This window comes from Sebastes umbrosus, chromosome 1, assembly GCF_015220745.1.
Source record: "Sebastes umbrosus isolate fSebUmb1 chromosome 1, fSebUmb1.pri, whole genome shotgun sequence".
Lineage (NCBI taxonomy): Eukaryota > Metazoa > Chordata > Actinopteri > Perciformes > Sebastidae > Sebastes > Sebastes umbrosus.
This window is the reverse complement of record NC_051269.1, coordinates 39,679,816-39,703,697: the sequence shown is the minus strand read 5'-3', so window position 1 is coordinate 39,703,697 and position 23,882 is coordinate 39,679,816. Positions and strand designations below refer to the sequence as shown.

Below are 23,882 nucleotides of genomic sequence, written 5' to 3'. Positions count from 1 at the left end.
ATGCTTTTTATTTATAATTACCTGTCTCACGCACTACTGTCAGGATATAGTGTTTTATAAAAATAACTTTTTTAAATCATATTTGCTCCATTTCTATCCACTGCAGCTTTTAACTTAAGATGTACTGTAGCTTTCTTTGCTTAAATGAATGGACTACTGCCTTTTCATTTAATCTTGACGTTTCCATTTAGCAAATTGGGTTTAAAAGGCAGACAGGGAACATGATGAAGGCCATGCTGATACTGGCGGCTGAGATTCGGAGCTGTCGGGGGTGGGGGGGTTGAGGGGGGGACACTGGTCTTTTCATAATGAGAGCAGTCAGCCAAAGTCAGTAACTGAGAACACTCACACGCCTCTGCAGCGCCAGCGCGAAGCCCTCAGAGCCCATAAGCACTCTTTGAGCTACAACAGGATGGAGCTGCCATTATGGCCACACAAACAGAGGGAAGCCTTATGAACTTTGCACAAATGCTTAGTGCTCCGGGGCTGGACAGCTCTGGAAGCCGGGGGAGATGGGTAGGTACCGGGGCGGCCTGCCAGTTCCGAAAAGCTTAGTGTTCATGCACTCGGGCCAGACAAACCTGACATTGTCCTGGGCACTGCCCCGGGGGAAAGCCTCTTCCCTTTTCTCTCCGCTCCCCTGGCTCACTCACACTTCCAGCCCAGTTGATTCACTGATTCGGACATGACTTACAGAGGCAAGAAGGCTAAACATTTATTCACACTTTGAACCAATTGTTAAAATGCCATAAAGGAAGTCGGAGAGAAAGTGTTAAGCAGAGTCGTGCAACTCAATAAACTCTCATAAATTCAACCGGCTTATTTTCTGTCACCACGCTTCGCTGGCAGCTGATTTGTCGTTTATCACATTTGTAATTTTTTTTTATTTTGCATAAACACTGATTTCTCCTGAGTGTGACTCATTCAGAAATTCAATTTAAAATGAGGTAATCCACTCGCGCTCGTTTACAACATCTTTCATTTATAACACATCTCTTATCTGCCTCAAGCAGCGATCACTAAACGTTATCTGACCGCTACAAGATGGAGGTCTGCAGCCGTACTGTGTCAGTGGAATTAAAATAATGCTCTCTTGACCTGCTGCCCCCCCGCACCCCCCCTTGGGCGAGACCGCACCGAATGAGAGGAAAAGCCCAAAACAACACCAAGGCTCATTCAAAACCAAAGCCACGTTGCTCCCCCGCTGTCTGCTTTGAGAGCAGAGAGAGAAATGCAGGTGGTTCCACCACCGCAGTTCACGGCCCCTAATAAAACCTCAAAATGTGTTTCACGTGATACCTAACAATCTCCTTCAACCTATCAGGTTAAGACAAATGTTAAAGCATCAAAGGGTGAGTTAAGGTGGAGCCATCGATATCCCTGAAGGACGACCAAATTGCTGAGGTAGCACGGAGACTGATTTACACTTTTCCCACCATTTGGCAAATATGCTGACTACACACAGCATGACGCTTTTAATTGAACTTTGGGCACGCGGCCCGTTTCACCAAAAAGACGTCTGCTACTCAGTCTGTCAAAAAACGGTCAATAAGCCTCCAACCTGGCACTCGCAGATAGAAGCAGGCCGACCTGCCTTTGGCTGATACCGTGCGCGTTATTCTCTGAACTCTGAATCAATATGAAAACCAATGCATTTCAGTGTATGGTTTTATAAGTTGTCATGGTAACAGGTGCCCCCTATCTTCATACTGATCACTTAGGCATTGATGAAAAGTCGTCCTGGATTGTGGAGTTTGTTTACTGCAGCATGTGTATCCGTGTATTTCAGGTCACAGTTTGGGAACAAGTTGTAACTCTATTTGAACTCCGCAGGAACCCGAGCATTATTGCCAGATACGCGACTGGTACTGTTTATGACCTGTGACTGCAAATGAAAAACAGACTAAATTCCAGCAATGAAATTGCCCACATTCAAGTGCAATTCTCCATTATCCGTGGCACTTTAACAGCCTCCTCAATTATTACCAGATCCGCGCTGACAGCTGATTTATTCAGAGCGGCGCACTACAGAGAAACTGATCAAACAACATATATCTTAAGACAGATAAATCAAAAACATCCGCAGGGGGGCTGCACACATTATGTGGTTTTATCTGAAATGTTTAATATTGTAATAGTGTCGCAGCTTAAGAAGTGTCTGCGAGCGAGTGTTAAGTGGTTCCAGGTTTTTCAAGTCAAGTAAAACAGCACAGTTACAGGAGGAGATTGTGACGGCAGAGCTGCCTGCAGTCCTGTGAGGACAGGAGAGAGAGACACTGTACCAGACTGTGATCCAGCTCTCTCAGCCAGACTGCCGGCCATCAGAGCACCACAGATGGTGCGCTCAGCGATCGTGGCAGTGATCAGGGGATCTCTACTCCCGATTAGCACACCTACTGAACACAATGTGCACAACAACGTCTGTTCCATCTCTGGCTGCACAACACATGCAGTAAACAAGCAAACAACACTTTTACAAACAAAGTGAAATCAAGCGAACGCTCCGTCTCTTACAAGGCTGCACAAATCATCGTGCACAATATTGTTGACTTAATTAGAACTATTCATATTGTCAGTGAAAGCATGTCATTATAATTCAACACAACAGAGCTCAACAGTGAGGTTCTGGAAGTGAAAATCCCCATTCATATTCTGAATCATGGAGTTGATTATTAACCGTAATGTCGTAGCCATCCAAGGTGAAACGATGGTTCACGCTCCTGTAGAAGCCACAAGTCCGTATGATATCAACCTTGTTTTAAGAAAAACGTTTTATTTGCGATGTCATAGAGAAGTACTACACTACCTACAATCCTAAGGGAAGACTTGCTTGGTGGAGCTCGCTGTTACCATGGATATGTGGACCGCACCCAAAGAGTTTGACAACAGCTGCTGCCGCCATTTTGGACTGAAAATGCTCATTATATTTATAATATTTCATTGGTCAACACGGGCCATTTCGGGAGAATATGACAATAAACTAGATATAATTTTGTTTTAATTTTGTACGACACTTTTTAGACGGACGTTTTACTAGCTTTACTGCCGGGCGCTGATGTTGCAATGGAACGAACAACTGACTTTCACTTCTTTGCAATATACGTTCTTTCCCCCGCGAGGGGATAGTGAGGGTACATGCTCGTATTCACGCTCATACGTGCTGATCCGTGATCTGCTCCCGGATTTCAAACCGGGCCAGCACGGAGACTTGTATGAGTAACATCCTGTTATACACAGTTCTAACATCACTACCGTGTTGAGGTTTCAGAAAGTAACTTCTGCAGCATAAAAATTTTGCTCTTTTCTCAGCTCGTTTCTCTTATATTACAACAATAGTTCACCAAAATGTGTTTCTGAAAACATTTGAGGCGAGAAATAAGGTATGAAGTAGCTGTAAATGTCTTCATTTTAGATCGACAACAGTTTAAAGATTTTTCAGGAGTTTCCAAAGGCGGCGAGTCACCATTCGCAATGGTTTATGGGTATGAGTAGTTCGTTCACTCTTGAAATAATTATGCACACAGTCTTGTACTTTGGCCTTTTTTTCCTTGTTGTTTGTTGTATGTTGCTGGTTGGCTTGGTTCCATGTTTAAAACTCTTTTATATAAGGATTTTTTTGAAATGTCAATGCAGTAAATGAATGGGAAACTCACTTCCAGAACTGGAGCCGTTCAAAAAAGTCCTAAAGTGGGCGGTCACTGTTGCGCTCTATTCTTAGTTCAAAATGTTGCAAGATGTAAAAGTGCCTTAAAATCATTTTAATCTTCAAGACTAAAAACCATTATTCACTGTGACAATTGTTTCAAGACTAATAACCAAAATTGTGCCCCATTTTTTTAATTAAAACTTGAAGTTAACATAAATGTGACCACCTGTTTCTAAAAAAAAAGTAGAAGGAAGGAAGCAATTAATTCCAGCACATCAAAGAGGAACTAGTCGTAGAACAGAACCTGGACAAAAGCCGACTGGCTCTTATACTTTTCTTCTTCTCTCCTGTAGCTCCGAGTTCAGATGAAGTGTCCACTTAGACCTCAATTTAATCATGTTTTCACCCCCAAGAATCAATAAGCTATTTCACCCAAGTGACTTTTAGCGATGCTCTATAGCTGTGTACACAGCTGACAGAGAACACAGACGCAAACATGAGCTTGAAAATGAACTCATTAAGATAAATGCAGTGTCTCTTAGTAAAATGCGTAGGCATGGCAACCAGGCTTGGCTCTGCTTTTGAGATATACACCCTGGACACACAGCCTTGTGCGCAAAACATACACACACACACACACACACACATGCACACCCTAGTCTGAATCAAATCCCCTTCTCCAGAGAGGGGGGCTCAGTTGTAATGTAATTGAAAGCTCCTGCAGGCAGGAAGCTAAATGAGAAGATGATCTCCATCAGCGGCGGCCCACCTGTCAGAGAAGACGGCTCATCAGGAGACACTCGAGGCACCAGCGACGTGTTCTCCTCAATATTATTATGCCAACAAGTAGGATTAATTATTTCCGGAAAACAAGCTTTTTTCCGCCTATAGTCCTATGACAAGGAAAAGCAGGGCAGATAATTTAGTTGCACGCCCACTCATGATAAGCAGTAAGGATCTAATAGCCTTTTAAGGAGCGCCCTGCTGGCCACCTCTTCACACACACACCTCGGGGTCAGCCCTTTAGGTGCACTGAGGCAGAGCAGCCCCGTCGCGCTACACACTTAATCCGGTGGTGGAAAATGTCAGTGGGATCCGTCACACATGGACGCACAGCAAGAGATGAGGAGGCGGACCAATATTTGAGACAAATTAAAGATGTGTGTAGGTTTGGGAGGGTTTGGGGGGGTTTAGGGCGAGGCCTCCTCTGTGTGTGCTTTTACACAGACGTGCTCATCAATAGGCTGGCTGCACAACTTTTCAAGCTTCCTCCTCACGGCCATTCAGCAAGCACATAAAAAAAGAACACTGGCACGTCTACTTCAGTGTGTGTGTGGGCCGGCAAGATTGTCTACATGTTACTTTGCCTTGGCAACAACTGGGAAATCCTTGAATCTCAAACATTTGTAACCTTCTGTGCAACACTACCGCACATTTCTTTCATTTTGACCATGAAAGGCATGAATGCAGCGGTGGGAAACATGTAGCACTATTGTTCTCAGAGCCTCTCTTGATAGCCAATTAGCCCACGTCAGGTGTTAGTAGCCCACAGGCACTATTCTATAAAGTACACCAGGAACTGTACTGCCATGCAAAATCTCCCTTCTGGCTCCACGTGATGGATTGTGCTTGTCAGTGTCTAGTTATATTTTTATGCTACATATGTTCCAGGACTTGGGGCGCAGGGTAGAAGTGGCTTATAAAACCTAAAATCAATATAAATTATTCACTGTGACTCGTGAATGACACGGACAGCTTAATAAATTACAAAGAGAGAGTACCTGAGAAATTTATGGATGAGCATAAAGCAGCACCAGGTGACTCGGGGCAAAACGGGGACACTTTTTTTACTGGGTGTAATATTGCAGCGTATTCTCATGCAACGGTTCGTTTGATTTATTAAGAAAAATGTGTTCTTTCTTTTTTGTCCAGAAACACTTGTCATTGTTCCGCTTGTTACATGCATACAGTCTTTTCAAAATAAACTTCACAGGATACAACTTCTTTAGGTTAAGGCAACAGAACTACTTAATAAGGTTTAGGAAAAGATTGTGGTTTAAGTACGTAACTTGTGTGACAAATAAATCAATGCTGACTTTGGCGTTCGAATCCCGTGTGAAACCAGGTCTCCTTAGCAAAAGTTCGGTATTTATTGACCCGCCCATCCACCCCAATCTCCTCCCTGCGTGGTGTTCGCCACTATTCATATTTCCTGTTTTACGATTACGTTAATTACACACAAATTGATTGCGTGGGATATACACAAATTACAGTGCATTACTTTTCGTAGGTATAGCTACAAACAGTGTATGAGGCCAGCCTGAATATTAAATGGTCAATCATACAAATGGCTGGTTTCCATCATTACTTTACTGTTTCTGTGCACCAGCAGTAAAGTACAATGATGTGAACAAACCATTAAAACAGGAAATGTACAATGTAGGCATGCAGAGATATCTACCCGACATCAAACCATTAGACAGATGTGGAGTGTCTCGCCAAATCAAGAGCTTAAAGCTCTCAATGTTTCGAAGAGCCGCCGCCGCCACTTGAAAGGACACTCGAACAAATGAAACAAATGCCTGCTTCAGACTGAAACATGAGGCACACCCAGAAAGTTATCTTTTCACAACTTGAAAGGACACATGGGGCATTAGAAAAATCCAGTGAAAGGGGCTTTTGGAGTTGGTGCCTTTGTCGGGGCTAACATCAAAAGCTCTGCCTCAAGACAGAATATAGCTTTGTGTTTTCTGTGCGTGGGTGGAGGTCTGCTGTTTGTTGTACTAAAAGTCACATAGAGGAGAAGTAGTTGCCCATTTTTATATTCCAAATACACACAGGTTCACTCCCAGATTGTTTTTTTGGAAAATAAAAACGGGAAATATCAGAGAGCCTGGATCATTGTCTAGGACATTATGATAAGAACATTTTAGAAAGTTCTTTCCTCAATATAAAATACATTAGCTTTTCCAGACATATCTACGCTGCGTGTAACTAACAGTGAGTTGAGCTCTGGAGGAGACTATTATAACACCCCTCTGTAGACAAATCAATACAATTTGTGTCCAGATTATGAGTCATGAGCGACCTTGGCTGCATGTTTTCATTTATCAAATCATTTATTTTGTTCAAGCTCGTTTTTAGAATTCAGAACATACAAAAAAAAAGCAAGCTGCAACTACAGCTGGTAAAGCCAAGCCAAATATGCATTTAATTTGTAATGTTACGTGCCGCATACAGGGTTAAGCTGTGGGAGGTTGAGAGGTAACAGCAGTAAAAAGCTCTACATTTCAAATGAGCAAAGAGGGAGTTAATTCAGGTCTCAAGAGGTATCAAGTGTTTGGAGCAAAAGGAGGCCGCCATCCTCGGGTTCAGAGTGTATGTTCAAGTGCCGTAGCCGCTACGCTGCGGTCTGGCATCTGCACTGAGTGGGACGAAATCTAATTTCCTTAATCTTAAAATCGAACCTCCAACAGGACAGGGTGAGGGAAGGAAATGGAGATGAACGTCATTAGTGTCGACATGCTATCTGTATCTATAGCCTTGGAAAAGAAAGACGCATTGCAATCAAGCATGCTATACTTCAAAGAGCGGTGCAATATAGATTTGCTTTGTGGTTTGGACCACATCCCGGTAGCAGGTTGACCGATGGCGAGGCGAACGCACTGCTGACCTCCCAGTAGCCCCATGCGGTGGCTGAATAATCAGGTTAACTGACGAATGAACACACAGCATTGTGAGCTCCCGTTCCAAAAGGCAAACAACACAAAAGTGACTAAAAGTGCCAGCAACCTCAATCTAATTATGTCTTTTGATGCTCATGTCAACAGATTAAAAGCCATGTCAATGATGTCATGGCGGAGATGCAGTGTACATTCAGTGCTATAGAAGAAAAGAACTGCGGAACAATGACAACAAAGGTGGGTCATCAAAAAGGATGCAGCAGTGATTTTTGTCGCGGCACAATAGTAGTCTGTTTGTTCATGGCAGAGTGCTGTTGTATAAGATTGCTTTGAACCGCAGCCTTTAGACATGATGGGAAACATGCTGCACACTATTGACTTACTGTACGTATAACTGACATTTTACCGTAATACTTATTGCTTTTCATCAAAAATATGTTAAAAATTATGAATACAAAAACTTGTTCCCGATACCGATTCCAATGTCTCTGCCGATTCTGAGTAGTTTTACTTTTTAAGTTTTAGGGCCACATTGAGGAATAAAATTATCTGAGATTTCGAGAATGAAGTTAGAATTTTACGAGTATAAAGTCATGGGTTTAAGAGAAAAAGAAGTCGTAATATAATGAGAATAAAGTCATAGTATTATTAAGTAGTAATTTTACGTGTTATTTTAGAGGGGAAATAGAGCAGAATGAGAAACGGTGAGCATCTTGTGAAGTTATACTTTAGTTTAGGTTTCACAAATAACAAAATACTTCATATTTTGGCACATCAGCACCACATTATCATCAGTATCAGCACCTTGAAAAGATTGTGCAAGAAACTGCGTTTATTCTGAAGAAAGAACTACATGGAACTGAGGGAAATTGCCTCTTTTATCGAGGAGGAAATTACCTTTTTTTCTCGTAAACGTATGAATTTATTCTCATGATATTAAAACATTTTGTCTTTTGTCGAGGAGGAAATTACCTTTTTTTCTCGTGAACGTATGAATTTATTCTCGTAATATTAAAACATTTTGTCTCGCAAAGTTATGATTTCATTCTTGTACTATTACGACTTTTTTTTCTGGAAATAGTATGACTTTATTCTCATTAAATTACGACTTTATTCTTGTAATATTACGACTTTATTCTCAAAATCTCCTAAATTTTTTTTCCCTAAATGTGGCCCTAATAATCCGTCGTACCTATTCAACACCAATGCTGTTTTCCCCAAATTTGAAGTCAGTATACCTTACTGTATTCTCTATAAACAGATATCTGCACATGAATGCAGAGTCTGTAGGCAACGGGACAAGATTTTGGTATCGGAAGCATTCTGGTTTCCGTTTGTAGTCCGAGTATTATTGACCGATCTCATGGGCTTTGGTAGCATGCAAGTAAACAGTCCATGTGGAGAGCAAAGGAGGCACAACACAAGTTATTTTTTATAAAACTGTCACTATATCCTGACAGTAGTGCAGGAGACAGATCATCTGTGAAAGAAAAATCTTTCATGTTCCTCTCTCCTCTCCTGTGCTACTGGTGGCAACCAATCAGAGCCGAGCAGTCTCTACAGCAGCTGTCGATTACTGCTTACTAAGTGCTGAACTCCCATCAAACGGTCAAACTAGGCAGCGCTGATCAAATATGAATCAATATTCTGTTACTGTAATGCCTATTTCTCGCCTCAAATTTTTTCAGAAACATCTTGTAGTGTACTGTTTAGCTGTAAAAAAAAAAAGAAATCTTGCTGTGGGCGGTGCTTGCTGATTTTTATCAAAGATTATCTGTTTTTGCACTACTGTCAAGATATTGTGACCGTTTTATAAATATAACATTTTATCGTATTTGCTCAAAGTCCCCAACTGCAACTTTAACTCCAAATTCGTTCTCACATCTCAAGTTGCCAATGACCGGCGCTTGGCAGAGGAAGTCCGACCGATAGCCGTTGGGTTCTGAGATTGACCTTACTGTGACTGGAATAAATCTCATGTGGTAACACGAGGCCAGTGGCACTGAAAAGAAAGTGGGCAGCCGGCTGTGACTGAATGAATGTAACCGATAGTGGAAACACAGAAGTTAAGACACCTGAGCATAAAAAAGTTGACTGGTATGTGTAATTAAGGTTTTTGAAGTGCTTAAATGATCCGACAGTGATATTGCTCGGGGAGAGACAGACTCTCACGCAGTCATTCGCTCCTGTTAAAAAGTAGCATTGATGGCAGCTTGTCATGTAGTTTCTATCAATAGGATGGTTGAAGTATAGTCCTGAGAGATCCCATTTCACCCTGCTGAATAGTTCAATAATGTCAATCCGACATTGTCTTGTCAACACAGTTTGAAGCAGCCGTATGCTTTGGATCATGAAATGACATATTGAAAATGGACTTAAGAGTTGAGAGAAAAAGTTTGACGTCCTCTAATCATTCAAACTGGTCAATACGAGATTGAACCTGTTCCACAGGTTGACCAGAATGTCACTGAAGAAAATAGGTTTTGAGCAGTTGACATAATGTCAATCCGACGGCGGCCTGGAGGCTGGAGCCTGGCTCTGCAGACTGCCTTCCAGCACCCATACAGATAAGGAGTAATTACTTTCCCCAAGCAATCACTAAACCCTGCCTGCCCCTTCATTTATTTGCTCGCAGAAAGTTTCTCCAATACAGAACCTTGTGTTGCCATCATTTACATACGGGAGCACATAGTTACTGGAATTCAATATTACCCACTGGAATGGCCAACAGTTCCAACGACGGCGCCGGCGCTATCGGTCACTTTATTGCCTCTCTTTTTCCCTTTGACCCACAAAGTCTATGACTACACTGATGTGTGGGCTGTTACAGTAACACAACCACACACTGCCTCTAACTTTTATAGATATTTTAAATGTCAGGGTCCGTGTTTCAAACAGAGGTTTCAGTGAAGTCACTGTGAGGAAAAGAAATGTGACATAACATGCTTGCGTGCATCTTCCAGAAGGAAAACAAGAGCTTGGGAGGCCCTGTTTCCCAGGAAACTAGCAGTCTTGTTGTCATATTTCTCATGTTCTGTTATGTGTCTGGCTTTTTTCATGCAGTCCCCCAGCCACTGCCCCCCCATTAGGGTGGACTATGCCATGTCGTGACATGGGAACCCTTATAAACGTGTTAAGAGCCGAAGGCATTAGCATTTTGGACGCTACTGAATAGAGCCATTTGTTCCTCTTCCTGTGCCTCCCTGAAAGACTCTATTAAAGGGAGGTTTAGGAATTGCTCTGTTTTGGACATGCTGAAGTTGGGGCAGCATGGAGAGAACATTTGACAGTAGATTTTCCGTGTATACTTCTATAATTATTTGTATGTAGACATAAAAAATAAATAGACAGATAGTCTCCCTTTTCCTGAGTTTTAAACATCCTCACAAAGTTTCAAGAAACATCGATGTGTTTTTGCTGCCTGTCAAAGTTTGGAATACAGACACAAATACTGCATGCTTAATATTGTTTGCCCACTAGAAGGTTACTGTGTGACTGAAGGGGGTTCACATCAAATAGAACAAGTCAATATGGAGCAGACTGTGCTTCATTTATGACCTTTTCTAGCCGTGACTGAGGACAAAGTCGACCACATGCCCGAAAGAAAATATATCTTTTTATCATCTTTCTCCACATACCTGCAGATGTAACATGGCATAAAGACAGAAGTGCTTAATGGATTCCACCTTGCTGCTTTTTTAGGAAGCCGGTGATAGACAGAGCAGAGTTCCTCTCTGTTGTTGGCTTCGTTAACGAAGGCTTTGATTGATCTCCGATTCCATCTCCTGCTGCGGTCGCAGCGGGATCTGTGGTCAGTCCGAAGCAGGCTCTTCACTGTCTGACATCCTAGCTTTCATCCTCAAAGCCTTTAACAGTTTACGTGGTACATTTAGAGTGACTACATCATCCATAATGCATATTTCCTCAGCTCTGCCTAATGATGAACAATGGTTGACACACTGCAGCTTAGCAACATGCGTACACTTCTCAATGGGCGGCTTTGATTCTCCATCACCAGTCGACTGCAGAGCCTGAGCGCTCGGCTGCTAATCCAGAATGAGGTTATTGAAAAACACATTGATCAAAATGCAAGTGAACTAGAAACAGTATCTCTAACAAGCAATCGTAAAACCGCGTCAATACGTTTAGTTTTTGAGATGTTTTGTTATGTGGGGATGGAATTTGTGATATTTTTCTTTTTTTACAATAACCAGATTGATAGCAGGGAGGTAAAGAAGGATTTTTTATTTCAAAATAAAGGCTGCATTTGTAAATAGCAACATTATGATAGGACAAGTTTGTCAGAGGACATTTAGAGAGGTTAAACTACCTTCTGCCAGCATACCCAATTATGTGCTTTTGGTTTTGCCATTTCCATAAGACTAATGAGAGTACCCTTATCGGTCAGGAATCAACAGTAATAAGATTAAAAACAAAAATTAGAGCCAGGCTGACATAGCAGCGGGGTTATAGTATTGGATGATATTGGCTTAATGAAGACAGATTGGTATCACAATATCCATATGTGAGTTGGCAGAGCAGCATATTGCAGATGAGAACATGAAAAGTGAAGGCGCTTTCACAAGCCATAGTCCGTTTGGCTAGAACGAATCAGAATGAAATTGTTTGGTTTGTTTTCTACTTATTTTTGGTTTGCTTTTACAGGGCACAAACTAAAGCAGAAGCTTATCTCAAATGACTTTATAAACGGCACTATTTTTGTGGACTTTATTTAGTATATTCTGTATGTTCAATGTTCGCAAACATTGGTCAGTCCTCTACCACTCGTGTTAACCTGTCGTTTACCTGTGTCCATCTCAACAAAGGCCAACGCAGGCAGCCTTTGGTTCACTTGGAAGCGGTCCGAGACCAACTACGATTACTGCCTTCACAACTCGCGAATCGCACCAGAGTATGATTAAAGTGGACTCAATGTTTGCTTGTGAAAGCGCCCTAAGTTAATTCTTCAGCTGTGAAACACGCTGCTCTGACCCTGGTCAGGCTCCAACCAAAAAGCAGCACTGGGGATCCCAGCCTGTGCTCTATATTGATCGCCTGCAATATGAGTATTGATCGGCATCAGGTAGGACAGAGCACAGCCATTGGGCTAATCATCATCAATGACGCCCTATTTGCCAGAATCAGAAGTCAAATATAAATCATGCACTATCTGGAGGTGATATCCTGATAAATCCAGCCGGTACAACCTTTCTGCTTTCCTATTTGGGTTAACCCCACAATATAAATGGCTTACACAGAATCAAATAAATATACAAGGCCACAATGAAACATAGAGCTTCTGCCACGACATCAATTAACCAGCCTGTTCAGTGGCAGGGACAACAGGGAACCGCACTGATTTAATTCTACCTATGATATACAGTGAATCTACCGCCTGCTCTCAGGGGCACGCTGAGTTAAATTACTGTGAAAGCTTATTGATTTGTAAAGTGTACATTTGGAGGAGGGAATGGTTGTGCCTAAAACCAGGGAAAGGGCGAAGCGCAATGACTGCAGGCTCTTCAGTAAAGAGTTCATTTGGATGGCTGAAAATCTATACTGCCACTACAATCGCAGCACAAAGGGGGGTTAGACTATGTCTGCCTTTGCATGTAATTGGAAAAAGATGGCCATGTAAAGCTTCTCACCATGACTGAAGAAATAAACAAACTTGATGAATGTGCCTTGTCATGACCCTGTATTGATTTTCAAATATTGCGTTTAACACTTTCTTGAGAAATAAGAGGCGATAAATCTTCTACTGAAATATGCATGCAGACATTTTGATGCTGGAATAGTTTCCATTTCAAGTTGCTAATATGGCTATTTGAAAAAAAGCTTAAAACACAATTAGGAGTCCAGGCATAGCCCATCCACAGCACATCAATTTCACCATCCCCATCCCCCAGTTTAACACTGCCACCACTGTTTGTCTCTCCTCCCCGCTCCCCCTCTTCTCAATATTGAAACGAGTAAACAACGCCATCTTTTCCAGCCTCTAAATGAAGATAAACGAGGACAAACTCCCCAATTAGCCTCCTTTCATCATTCGAGGACGGTTTAAAGAGGACGTCACCGCTCGTGCACTCGTGGTGGTTCTTTCGCTACAAAAGGTTTTTCTACGCCCTGCATCCTGCTCTAAAGCGAGAACAGGAACCGTGAATTCATCTCTCTTGATTTAATTCACGTGTTCACACACCCTCGAGTCTCGGATGAGCCCTCTGAATGTGCCGAGGCAGCAGAACGGGGGGACAGCCATTAGTGTCCACAGCAGCACAGCTCTAATGATGATGGCTGTGGACTTGCTGCGCTCTGCATTCTGGGGCTCCTCGGCTCCTGGTCAGACCTGGGAAGGATTCTCCAACGTGTTCTTGTGGAGATAGCAGCCTTGCTGCATTTACTGGGTCAAGACAGGAACCAAATGGCTCAGAACAGCATCTCCTTTGATGCACTGAAGCACATGCAGCTTTGATCAAATCTGCTTTTTTTTCCTCTCTTTCTCTCTCTCTTTCATGTGAATGTTTAACACAGTTTAAGTCCTCACCTCATATCTCTTGTTATAAAAGTAAGCAGTGCAAAGAAAAAAGCATCTACAAATTCAGGAAATCAAAGCAGCAGACTGCGGCGGCCGACCCCAGCCTCCTAACTGGGTACTGTTTACTGACAGTGACGGAGAAGCATAGCTATGCCATCAGTTTAATGGCCCCACCTCCTGCTTTATAACACAGCAGCAGGAAACAGGAGACGTGCAGACTTATAAATCAGCCACCGTGTGTGTGGGGGGAAAACCATTTTGATACCATTTTCACCACTTATTGAGCAAAACAAATCCCCCTCCGGTTGCTGTTGGAGCCAGTGTGGGGTCTTTTCAGGCTGGGCATTATAATGGAATCCCCCACCTAGAGCTGTGCTTATGGTTGGCTTCATCAGAATTGGACCCCCATTTCACAATTCACAGAAAAAGAGACAGTCAGACGTGACTCCACTGGCAATACACAGCAACAGTATGCTCCTCCAGCTACATTCACTATGAATCACCTCACAGGCAGTCTCTCTCTATACACTAGATGACTACCCATCACTCACACCACATATTCAGTGTGTTTTTTTCCATCTCTGAGTAAGGATGCAGTCACAAAATGATGTAGGAGGGTCCAGACCGAGTAGATAATTTTATCTTTTTTTGACTAATTCTTTCAGTCGCAGCTGTTCTACCATCTGCGTTAGAAAACCATGAAGTGAATTTAGATTACAGCTCCAACACCAGACAGTACCAATGTGCATCAATTACACACTGATAATGTGAAACAAGTAATTTAACATCTTTGAGTGACGACAGCGATGTGTTTGAATAACGTATCTGAATAGTACAGATTTTTCTCAAGTGTTTAGGGCCCTATGATTTAAGCGATGCGGAAAACATGGGACAGATTTGCGGGATTCAATAATAAAAATTGAACTGTAAAATGCAGAATATCATGGAATTTAGCAAAATGTGGTTACTTTGCACTGCAGCTGAATTCTTGTCAGATCACTTATCACACAAAAATCCATTTTGTGAGGCTTCATGTAATGTGGTTGAGACCAGCAAGCCAGACAATAGACCAATCAGCGTCCTGTGAGGAGCTTACCGGCAGCTACGGGTGTTGTTCAGGTGTGGGTGAGGCGACACAGAGAGACGATTGTACGTTCTAAACAACAACGGCGGTTCCAGAAGAGGTTAGCGTAGATGCTGCAATAGCATCAGTAATATCAGACTTGGAGAGTATTTCTTCATTGAAAGAAGAGCAAAGAACGGCACTGAAGGTTTTTCTTTATGGAAAATATGTTTTTGCTCTTCTCCTGACTGGCTTCGGCAACAGTTTGATTGACAGATGGTTCATCCAATCACCTGCCACCTGCTATTTTTTGAAAGTGCCTGCCCTTTATCAAAAAGTTTCCAATGATGGTTTCTCGGATGGTTCTGTGTAACAAACCATCTGGCAGGTCAGGTTACAAATGTGGATGCAATTTAAGTTCTGTTTCTTCACAGCGCCTAAGCCGAATGAACAGAGAAAAACTATGCAGCTATGTTTTGGTGTCATTTACGGCCACGCTGCTACTGTCCTCTGTTCTCTGGGGGTGTTGTCAGCTCCTCCTCCCCACACACACACACACACACACACACGGATGTCAAAGAGGCCCTCTGAGATGACTAAGGCTGGATTCATACTTTCCGCGTCCGCATGTCCACGAGGGTCCACTTTGGTCAGTGTATCGTAAATGTTAACCGCCCATCATCCAAAAAAACTGAGGAATTCGACAATAACAGCTAAATTTAGAGCCATGATGGAGTTTTTATAACTGTATTGAATCACTGTTTGTATTTTTGTATTGAAATTGAATTTATCCACTACATGATTAGACACTCTTTACAATGACACCATGTGCTTGAATCATAAAACACAGAATTCAGAAAAATTAAAACGCAAAACATGGAATTTGGGGAAAAAATGTAAGTTTTATGGCTGACATCGTGTGTCAAAAAGACAGCATCCCTGAAGTACTTTACATCTCCCCGATGTGACGGATTAAAATCCCACCGCTGTGACTGCTGTAAGAATCCTCCTCTCCTCACTGTGATGCTAACATGCCTCTGTCAACTTACAAACTGAGCATCGGTTCTCTTTGTGAAGTAATGACACACTCCCACACACACTGGAGAACACTCATTGTTTTCCACTCTATTTGAATAGTTCTTTACACTCTGGTCGTGTAGCGAGTAGAGAGGAAGGATGTTGTTTACTTCATGACTGAGATGGCTGAAACCAGCCCCCAATAGGAGGAGCAGCTTTGCTCTAAACACGGTTGAAAAATGAGGGGTTGTGTAAATGGGGAAGAAAAGAGCGTCCACTGTTTCAAAATCTGCATGAAGCTTCTTTGAGAGCCAGCAAAGTATGTCCGTGCTCACTGGAAGGAATGCGGTCGGCTCTATTATGAACAGGGGGAAGTGTCTGCCAGAGGACTGCCCTTCATAGAAAGGCACAATGCGCAGGGTTAATAGCGGTGCTTCTGGCACACTTTCGACCCTAGCTAAAATCCCATCACGCTGCAGGTGGTGGAGAAAAAGAGGGGCTCAAGTGTTAAAAAAGGCCTCCGTGTGTTAGTAATGACATTCAATGCGGAACAACGGAGGAAGAAGACCTGCATGTGACCTTCAAACTCCCTCCACCTCTCCCGCTGAACCGCAGGAAGAGGCGAAGCCATCTGTAACTTTGGGTTGGCTGCAAATGGGGAACCTGGGACTGGCTCAACGCTCGGGGATATGATCCAAATGTTTCAGCAGCAGGTAGGTTACACCACACGGCAGAGCCGAGGGGCCTGTACAGCACCAGTTCAACAAGAAGACAAGAATACGCACCCTGGGGGGGATATCCGACCTGTGGACAGACTTTCACGAGGGCATGTTGGCCGGTGCTTCCCCCACTTCACACTCTGAAAAGGATAATCACAAATCCATGACACAGGGAGCAAACTGTGCCTCAGCTGGGGCAAGTGGCTGTTAGAAAGGGATTACTGAGGTGTAAAATGGTTTAAAAAACAGGAGGTATGAATTTGTTATCTGCAGCGGAGGGATGGCACACGTGAATTCATCAGCTGTCAGAAAACTGACAGACCTCAAGGCTAATGGTGTCAATTATACGTGCTGTCTGAGGGCATCTCCGTGTCAACCTGTCATCCCACGAGCACCACGGCTCCCTGAATTATCATGACCCCCCGCAGACCTGGCAGTCTCTTGTTCCGACTATTTTTTGCGAGGTGTATAAATCACAGGAGTGACATCAACATGACTTGAAAGGGCTTTGGATTAATACATGTATTTCTCTCTAGTGAAAACATACGCTAAACAGGTGTTATTCCCCTTTTAGTGCCACTGGAGCCACGGGGGCATATTGAGGCCCATTTTAGCACAAGACTACATATAAAAATGTGTGACAACACGCGTCAGTCTGCATTACAATTCAATCTGCAATATAGTGTCAAAAAGAGCCCCATACTCAACTCTGTTCACAGACAACTAAACTGCATTCACAATTACATTTCGAGGGAAACGTATTTTGTCATGGATTACGATCGCAGTTTTAAACATGTGGTTAATCAGAAGAAAGCTAAAAAAACGCTTATTTGTTAGGTTTAGGCAACAAACTTTGTTAAGTTTAGTAAAACAACACCATGGTTTGGCTTAAAATGGACTATGTAAGTGGACATTGACTTTTAGTTCCACACGGAATACAAACAGTGGTCTCCTGGGGGAAAGTCTGGTGTTTGTTTGACCCATCAACCACCACTTCCACCTGCTCATAGTGGACTTTCTCACTTGTTATACTCGGTATTACACTGCTTTCACTTCCATGTTGTGCTACATTTCTTCTAATGTGCAAATATTTGTATCAAAATAACACTGGTCCCTCAGAAGCAAGATATAAATAAAATTGTACCAAAACTTTTTCCCCAAAATTAAATCAACAGATCTTTTATTTCACGTTGTGCTACATTCCTGTTAATTAACAAATCTTTGCATCAAATAAGACTTAAAATAAGGTTCTTTTTCACCTGAATTCAGTGCATTTTCGTTTTGCAAAATGATTTTCTGTGTAGTAGCAGAGCTCTGTTGTAGTGTGGTCTTTACCTTGTTTCTAGAATTGTGAGTAAAATGTTCAAAGTTCGTAGGAACACCACTCTGTATTTTTTTTTTTCTTCACTACAATTAATTCATGAGCAAAGCCATCACGCATGACTGACTAGAACTTAATCTGCAGTTTTGAGAGAATGTGTGAGACACGAGTGGTCTGTGGCTGGTGTGTGTCTGGTGTGTGGCTGGTGTGTGTCTGGTGTGTGGCTGTGGCTCGCTATGAAACAAAGTTAGACTACAATTTCACTGAATAATAACCTCGCTCCCGTTATCGTACTTGTGGCAGATGCAAGAGAATTAGAGGCAAAGCCGCCGACAAAACTCTGTCACTCTCTCAAGAAAATAAATCACGGCGGCATGAAGTCAATTTAAATGCAAATGTTAATGTTTAAGACAACAAGCTGCCTACGGTACCGTATCTCAAGGAGTTGCGGTGCTGAAGTTGAATCATACAAGAGAAGACCACCCTGATGCCCTTTAACGGGGAAGATGACACACAGCGTCAGGGTTGTGACACACAACAGGAAACCGGAAGGGTCAGCGGAAAAGCCAAAGAGAAGTGAGAAAGCACCCAGACAAAAAAAAACCACAGCCTGTGTTACACGTCACATGAAGAGCGATGGGGGCATATCCAGGCTAAAGCCCAGGATATCAAAGTAGGATTTCTCTAGGATCACCTCTATTGATCTGTTTTTGTTTCTCAAAGCCGACGCCTCGAGCCTTTGAGCCATTTCAAAATTGGCAAAGCTCTCACACTGAAATGGTGTGTACGGTTTGTTCATACACACACACTTAAGAATTTTGATGGAGCTCCAAAACTCAAACCGATGTGGATCCTGACCAGGAGCTGAACTGCTGCAGAGTGTAGAGAACCCAAACCACATTTCACCCAGATTCTTACAACTGCCTACAGATGTTGTTCAGGAACCAGAGGGTATTTCATTTTGTCTGCTGAAGAAAAACTCAATCTGTCCTTTTCTTATGTGTTGTTTCGATGTTCTTTAAGCAAAAAATAACTAGGGCTGTCAGAATGAATGCGATAGTGACGTGTTAACGCACATTTGTTTTAACGCCACTAATTTCTTCAATGCATTAACGCAACTTGGGATATTTTTTACGGTTGTGGAGGGCTCAGTTTTAAAGCTAGAGTGAAGATATTGGCATCATATGAAACTATAAAACCTAAGGAATCCATTGGAACCAACCATGTCATAGGAGCTTGTCGCGAAGGAAGCTAAATAACGATCAAAACTTATGCTAAATTTTAGTGAGGAAAAACTGGCATGCCCATTTTCAAAGGGGTCCCTCGACCTCTGACCTCAAGATATTTGAATGAAGATGGGAAGTCTCTTTTTTTACGCTTTTATTGATTTCCAATAATAGATATATACATACATTTGCATAACGGAAGCATAATTTTGCCCACTCCCATGTTGATAAGAGTATTAAATACTTGACAAATCTCCCTTTAAGGTACATTTTGAAGAGACACTAACTATGGACAATCATGCGTTTAATCACAATTAACTATTTGATTGACAGCCTTAAAAATTACGTGAAAAGTCTGCCTAAAACAATTTGTAAGGAAGAGTATCACAACCCCAGATAAGAAGCACTGATGAATGTACAAGCCAAAAGCACGTACTACTTACAGTAGCTGCAGGGCACTATTTTGAACTATAAAATATTTCTTCCTCTAAATATCAACAGGATTAATCTGAAACAAACATCCGTTTCTTTTCCCCCCAAAATATCTGCAAATTCTTCAACATAGTAAATTAGCATGTGGCTGTTAATCATTGCCTCTGCGACAGAACAATGTCATCATTATTCTCCTACACCCCTCCCTTTAAGAGGTTTTCTTCTGAGGTTTTACAATTTGTTAAGTTTACTATACTAGATTATTACATATATTCTGTATTTGTGTGTCTGCTCTGGAGAAATATCGTTCATACAACACACAAAAGATACAATGTTGTCTCACTCATGGGGTCATGGCGAATAGAAAAGACCCTGCAGCTGTATTTCTGTAAAGGAACAAGGCATGAATGTTATTCCAAGAAGAAACCTTAAAAGACGTGTAGGAGGAACTTTGGGTCAGTCTAACAGTGAAACTATTTTACTATTGTTATCTATTTTCTACTATATTGTAAAAGAGAAATGAGGTTCAGACATACAAAGGCATATACAACATTCAGAAGAAATCTACCTTTACACTATCCCCTGAAAGTGTTACAGTGTTTGCATGCTATTTTCTAAAAGGAACATAATTCCAATTATAGTGGATGGCATTTCATAATGAGCACTACACTCTGAATTAGCCTTACTCTAGTAGTTATGTTCAGGACAGCCTGCATTACACTGATTAGCTAATGCAATTAAACAGTATTTACCCCTACCATTTTCCTCGTGTGTGTTCCAATGACTAAATTTGTGACTAAAATGCTTAATGATTTAGCACCGAAGCTATTTTCTTTAAGCCTCGACATCATAACAGCTCTAACCACGATGAGAGCCCGTGACTGGTCTCGTTTTGCCCGTAAAACCATCCCCCGATGCTCATTAGAACACCGCTGTAAACCGCAGTAAATGTTACAAGGTGAGATCGTTTGCAATCTGATATGAGGCCATAAAGACGTGCTCTGCAAGAAGTCTCAGTTTTCTACCCAAAAAAGTCTGGCACTGTAAAAATAATGAGGTCAAGAAGGTCTGCGGTTCATAGCTGGTGGTCTGCGGGTCACACTTGTAAAAAAAAATGGAGAGCGGGGCTCCCCCAAGCTGATGAATTAATTTGGATTCGTACCAGCTTGGCAAGATTCTTGCACTCAACATTTGCTCTATCTTGGGGTGAGCGCATGAAGAAATAGACATGCTGAGTTCTGGCTCTTTGCAGAAGGACGACTGCAAAGACTTATCACAAACTATCACAACATTAAAAACCGTTAAATTGTAGCTATGAGGGAATTAATTAAGTTCTGACACATAAAAAAGGGCCGCTGTGTCCTTGCAGCAAAATATTACAATGGTGTATCTAATGGCCAATAACGGAGCAATGCTTTAGAACCAGACTATCTCTTTTCAAAGTTTTATATTGGGAATAAAAGTCTATAAAGTCCCCATTAGGATGAAAAGATGAGGTGATTTGTTGCCTGCACATTCTCCTGCTATCATCGACCCTAAATGACAATTTGGGATGAATGAATCAATGCAAACTGCTGCGACAGAAAACTGAAAAAGGATTATATTTCTTGCTCATGTGTTAGCCCACTTAGCAAATTGACCGCTCGGCAACACGTCCTCTTTGTTTCATGATTCTAATCATGCTTGATGTGCTCTCTAATCTTCCATTTTGGAGGAGAGTGTTGTGCTTGACTCCCGGGCCTCACTGGGCCAGTAAACAGGCTCTTACTATGCAGAGCAGACACCGCGCTCGCATGTTCACTCCGAATCGACACACACATGGAGCGGCACTGGCTCGGGGCTCCCAGCAGTCCACTTACAGCACCCAACGTGTAGCCAGCACGGTGTAATGAGTTCCCAGGGGACGCCTATGGACATAGAGCACTGCAGACCGGTCACACTGACACACATTACTCACCTACTGCTCGACAAACTGCTACAGCACTTAAGGGATACATTATCTCATACAAATCATCAGGTACACATTTATATGGTACCACATCACATTTTAACATTTTTTTCTAGGTTGCAAAGACAATTAAGGGTGTTGTGTGACATTTAGAAACTATACTATTTAACTATGACAAGGTTTTAGCGAACACATAGCAGAGTGAGCTGAACTTTGACCTTTTTCACAGCAGATATGTTGGAATGTCATAGCAGGGAAAGCACAGGTGTAATGAATACAAGTCATAGTCCCCAGATGATAAAGCCTACTGACGTTCATGATCCCCTGACTTTTCCTCTAGCACCACTATGAGGTATTTGTGGTGAAATGTCTGGAGATGGATGGCCTGAGATTTGGTGCAGGCATTCATGCTCCCCTTAGGATGAATTGTACAGGGCTCAATAATAAAGGCTTGCCTTCTTGCCCGGGGGAAATAAAATGCCATGTCAGGCTAGTAAATCTTGGGCAAGTGGTAAAAATACCTAAAACACATTGTTTTTTTTCCTGAGCTGATGATGGAAGTAGCTAAGGAGTGAGCCCTCTTATATATTGTATTGTTGTTTTACCACTGTACAGAACTTTGGTCAACTTTTGTTGTTTTTAAATGTGCTCTACGTATAAATGATCTAAACTTGTGACATCTGGCTTGTTTCTCATCTCTGTTGAGAGTTGCACATGCACAGTACCAATCAGGCACTCACAAGAAAAATGGCGGTGGGTAAAGACAAAGTTTATGAGCTCAAGTGCAAGCGAGCATTTACATTATCCTTATCCAACCTGCAACAACAACCGATCCAACAGTTACACTTGTCCAATACTTTGGTTTATGACCAAATACCTGCAGAACTAAAGGCATCCCCTTCAGTCTCAGCTGTACCTTGTGTTTAATGCCAGTGGTGAACATGGTAAACATTATACCTGTAAAACATCAGCATGTTAGCATTGTCATCGGCTGCAGCTTGTTTCCTATAGAACCCTTTTATTTTCAATTTAACAAAAGAAGCCAAATTTCTAACAAGACAAAGAAGCACCGAGTACCGAGAGTCTTTGATACTTGATAATTTTGGTCAATACCTTAAAATATTATGGTTCCATGACTGTGGCACCAAAGGCGTGCAAATTATGTTTCAGGGATTAACAATATATCTAGATAAATTAATCAATTAAAGGATTTTGATTCTCAAAATCATTTTGAGAATCAATTGCTCCTCTGATTTATATGATTGTAAACTGAGGTTTTGGGTTTTGAACTGCTCTGGACCATTTCACAGTTGTAAACGTAATCATTCCAAATGTGTCCCAGTTTATTTCCTGTTGCAGTGTATGTGAATGACACCAGCTGACAGGAAGTTAACATGGACCCCAGTTGTTGCCTAGCAATGCAATTCCGTTGAAATTCCGTTTGGACAAGAAAAGCAATTTGGGTTGTGAGAAACTGTGATGGACAGTTCCATCAAAGTAACTGGAAAATAGTACCAGCATCCCAGCATCGTAGTATGAGGCGTGTTACACTTCTGTCCTCTGTGTCCCCTGCCTGTCACATGTGTCCTCCTTCATCCACGGTGCCCTTCACTTCTATGTCCCAAGGGTCCCCTTGCAACCTTATCCACGCAGCCACACACACAATACCCTTCATGGGACACAAAGCCAGTGATACCGCGCTCCTCTGTTCCATTCTCTACATTTGTCACTTTTATTCCTACGTTCTTTGTTCTCCTTACCTCTGTATGCATGAGTTATCCCAAATTGAGCCCACAATTGAAATGGAAATTATCCCTGTACCCCAGTGACTTAAGGGCAATAACTTCTTACTCTTTGAGGCATAGATGTCATGTTTGTTGTTCCTCAGAGAATCTTATGGTTGTGTTGCCCTTTTAAACCAAGCTTTTTTTATTTTGAATCTAGAGGATGTGTAACCGCTGATTCAATAGCCGCTTTATAAATCTGAGCCGGCGTGCTAGAATGGGGATAATACGATTGGAAAATGAGTTTGAAGCTGACAGCAATGCACAGTGGGATTAGAATTCTCATAAAACACCATGGTGTTGGTTCTCTTTAATGGTTATGGTTTTCAAGTGAGCATAATCTAATTTGATTAATTAAACATAAAAATTACAATTCTAAAGCCCTATGAGGCAGAATAACAGCACTGTCTTTGCAATAAATCCAATAAGAGGACAGAAAATTCCCATAAAATTACACATTCACAAACAGCCTGGAGGTAAGGATAATAACACAACAAGTGGGGAATGG

At 42.0% G+C, this 23,882-nt stretch overlaps 1 protein-coding gene across 7 annotated transcripts in view; it reads right to left on the bottom strand.

Annotated features, from left to right (window-relative positions):
* chl1b (cell adhesion molecule L1-like b) overlaps positions 1-23,882 on the bottom strand; it is an 83,327-nt gene that overhangs the window by 53,291 nt on the left and 6,154 nt on the right. The window contains exon 2 of one of the 7 annotated variants that reach the window (XM_037774378.1): positions 16,730-16,803. The exons of the other annotated variants lie outside the window; for them this stretch is intronic. The gene's annotated coding sequence lies outside the window, so the exon portion shown is untranslated. The remainder of the gene's footprint in view (positions 1-16,729; positions 16,804-23,882) is intronic. 7 annotated transcript variants of the gene reach the window in all.